The following is a 3,946-nucleotide window of genomic DNA, read 5'->3' on the forward strand; positions in this document are numbered from 1 at the left end:
AAAGAGATATGGAGAACACTCAGAGATCTAAAAATAGATCTGCCATTCAATCCTGTAATTCCTCTGTTGGGCATATACCCAGAAGACCAAAAATCACAACATAACAAAGATATTTGTACCAGAATGTTTATTGTAGCCCAATTCATAATTGCTAAGTCATGGAAAAAGCCCAAGTGCCCATCGATCCACGAATGGATTAATAAATTGTGGTATATGTACACCATGGAATATTATGCAGCCTTAAAGAAAGATGGAGACTTTACCTCTTTCATGTTTACATGGATGGAGCTGCAACATATTCTTCTTAGTAAAGTATCTCAAGAATGGAAGAAAAAGTACCCAATGTACTGAGCCCTACTATGAAACTAATTTGGGGCTCTCACATGAAAGCTATAACCCAGTTACAACCTAAGAATAGGGGGAAGTGGGAAAGGGAGGGGAGGGAGGGGGGTGGTGGGTAGAGGGAGGTGGATCGGTGGGATCATACCTGTCGTGCATCTTACAGGGGTATTTGCGAAACTTGGTAAATGTAGAATGTAAATGTTTTGGCACAGTTATTGAGATAATGCCAGGAAGGCTATGTTAACCATTGTGATGAAAATGCGTCAAATGGTCTATGAAGCGAATGTATGATGCCCCATGATCATATCAATGTATAAGTTATGATTTAATTAAAAAAAAAAGACCTAATACCCCTAGATAAAGAACCCAGGCAGACTCCCCAGTTAGTTCTTTCTCCTGTCCAGTAGCTCTGATGCTTTTTACTTCTTCTAATCTAATTGGGTAATTAACTTCTACTTCTTTACTTTTTTCTGTCTATTAAAAATCCTATCTTACCACTGTTCTGTGGTCCATGGATTCATTCTTCGAATTCCTGAGACCAAGAAGAAGAAATTCGGTATCAATGGTGGGGGGCTCCGTGGGGTTTTTATCTTTCTCTGTGTCACTCATTGAGTATTGCATTAGATTATGAGTGTAAATTCCCTTGTGGCTGTCTTTACATTTATAAAAGTTATAAAAGAGTTTTATCTTAGTGGTGTGGGTATACAGATCACATTTCTCTTCTCTTTATTTCAAAGTCTAATGAATACTTAAGACAAGTCTCATGAGGAAATTTTTTTAGGCTTCAGCTAACCATTGACCAGCCAGTTCTCAGTATGTGGCTGGAGCAAGGCATACTGACTGTCTCCAGAAATTTATCTTGTGTGGGTTGGCTGGAACTGTTTTTGTTTCCCTTGGGGGAAGCAGTGAAACTCTCTTTAGCTTGCTGTAATGGATCCAGGTGAGGATCTTTTTCACCTTCGCTCCTGTGGATGTGGTCAGGATGATGGTGTAGGGTTTTTTCTACCTTGGTTTGAAGGGAACCAGGTTTTAATCCTTGATCTAGACTTGATCCTTTGGAGAGAAAAGGTGTTCATACACAAAAGACTAAACAGAATGATACCGGAATTTCACTCTTCAGTAGGTCCTTGGTCTCGGGGATACGAAGAATGAACCCACGGACCAAAGATCAGTGGTAAGATAGGACTTTTATTATAAGTCAGAAAGAAATACAGAAAAGCACCAGAGCTTTTGGAAGGGAGAAAGAACTGAAGAACTCCCTCAGAAGTCCCTATGTGGGCTCTTTTATCTAGGGGTCTTAAGTCTAGAGGATTACACATGGCTGGCGGTTGGTCCTTTACAGTCTTTGTCCCTGAGAAGGCATTAGGGTGTGTGCTCTACCCAAGGTGGAACCACCCAAAAACCATCACAGGCTGCTTTGTGATGGTTTTCAGAGCCCAGAGGGTGTGTCCTAAAAAAGGCAGTCTGTTTGTGCTTGGAAATAGGGGTCTGACTTCTGAGCTCACCTGGGCCTAGAGAATGGGGAATCCCTGTCTAGCCCTAAGTGGTGGAATTCTGCATCAAGAACACAGTTAATTACCCAAGCGGAGATCATCTTTGTTACTTTTTTTTAAAGGATTTTAACTGCCTGTTTAATTCAGTCTCTCCCAGTTTTTTTAGTAGTCCCTGTTAAATTGCAGAGGATTGGTGATTTATACATTATTTCATAAAGGCAATGCCCTAACTTTTTAGAAGAGATACACTTAATATTGAACAAGACCAGTGGCAAGGCCTGTACCCAATTAAGCTTTGTTTTTTGACAGAGTTTATCAATTTTTTTTTTTTTTTTGAGAGAAAGTCTCACTTTGTTACCCTCGGTAGAGTGCTATGGCTTCATAGCTGACAGCAACCTCAAACTCTTGAGCTTAAGTGATTCTCTTGCCTCAGCCTCCTACTAGCTGGACTACAGGAGTCCGCCACAATGCCTGGCTATTTTTGTTTGTTTGTTTAGCAGGCCCCAGCTAGGTTCAAATCCACCAGGCCTGGAGCACTGAGCTATAGGCAGCCCACAATTTTTGTTTTTATGACTCTGTTTACATGCTTTACCTTGCCCAAGCTTTGAGGCCTATATGTCACATGTTGTTTTCAGTTGATATTCAAGGCTTTAGCTGTTATTTGCACTATCTCTGCTATGGAGGCCAGTCCATTATCAGATCTAATCAGGAGTGGCAACCTAAACCATGGGATGATTTCTCTGGGCAACACTTTTATTATTTCAGGCTTGGTGGGGAAGTGTCTACCTATCTTAAGTATATGTAGACCAAAACTAGTAAGTACCAGTTTCCTCCACAACAGAACGACTTCGTATAGTCTATTTGAACATCTTCAAAAGGCTTCCCTATAGGACTGAATTTTAGGCAGCAGAGATGGTGCCTGTTTAGCATTGTTGTATTGTATACCACACAATTTTGGTTGACTTTCTTGTCAAGGGTGGCCAACAGGGGAATGTGGAAGTATTTCCCCAGAAGCTTCTTAATTTTCATTGTCCTCTTATCTTAAGTGCATGTCTCATGTATACAATCTTTATAACCAACCTTGGAGTTTTACACAGTAAGCTTGATATTTGATTGAGGCATGAGGTAGTCAGTCAATGGTGCCCTTTGGTGTTTATAAGAGTGGCCATTGCATATGGTATGCAGACTCTTGAGTTTTGTCCCAAAGTCAACTTATCAGCCTTTTGCACCAGCATGGCAGTGTCTTCAAGTGCTCTTAAGCACAGGGACCATCATTTTGAGACCCCATCAAATTGCTTAGACAGAAAAGAAACTGATCTTGCCCAGGATTTTACATTCTAGGTGAGCATTCCCTCAGCTTTTCTAATTTTTTTCTGATAGGTGTAGTTTAAAAGGCTTGGCCAGATTAGGGAGGTCTAGTACTACCCTGTTTCCCCAAAAATAAGACAGTGTCTTATTTTAAGGTGTGCTCCCAAAGATGCGCTAGGTCTTATTTTCAGGGGACGTCTTATCTTTCCTGTAAGTAGGTCTTATTTTCGGAGGATGTCTTATTTTCAGGGAAATAGGGTAGGGATGTCTGTAATTTTTTCTTTAGCCTTTGAAGGCTAAAGACCAAAATTTGGTCAAATTTTTATTTAATTGGCCCTTTTTATTACTCCTTTATGGCTTTATATAAGTTTTTGGCCAGTCTGTATGTTTTATATAGTCTTTTATAGACATCTCTAGGGTTTTTATCTGACTTTTGTATGACCTCAGCCACATTGTATATGTTTGTGGCTCTTCGGCATTTTTATATTGATAGGGATGAAGTCAAAGTTGGATCTAGGATAAGAGAATGAAATTATTTGGTCAGTTACTTATGAATATTTATTAGTTTTGGTATCTATAAGTTTGGCTAAGGTTTATATAATGAGAACATTAGTATTTTTATTTGTAGTCTTAGCACAGTTTTTAAGATAATACTTAGTTTTAAAAGTTCTTATAGACTTGATCTAAAGTTCTGGGCAATTGAAGTGAATGTTTAGGTTTCAATCTTCTTGAGATACTTATATAGACATAAGAGATAGTATTTACTATTGTATAAAATTTTTTTTCAGTATAGCCAGTAGGTG

Source organism: Nycticebus coucang, chromosome 1 (genome assembly GCF_027406575.1).
Source record: "Nycticebus coucang isolate mNycCou1 chromosome 1, mNycCou1.pri, whole genome shotgun sequence".
In the NCBI taxonomy this organism is placed as follows: Eukaryota; Metazoa; Chordata; class Mammalia; order Primates; family Lorisidae; genus Nycticebus; species Nycticebus coucang.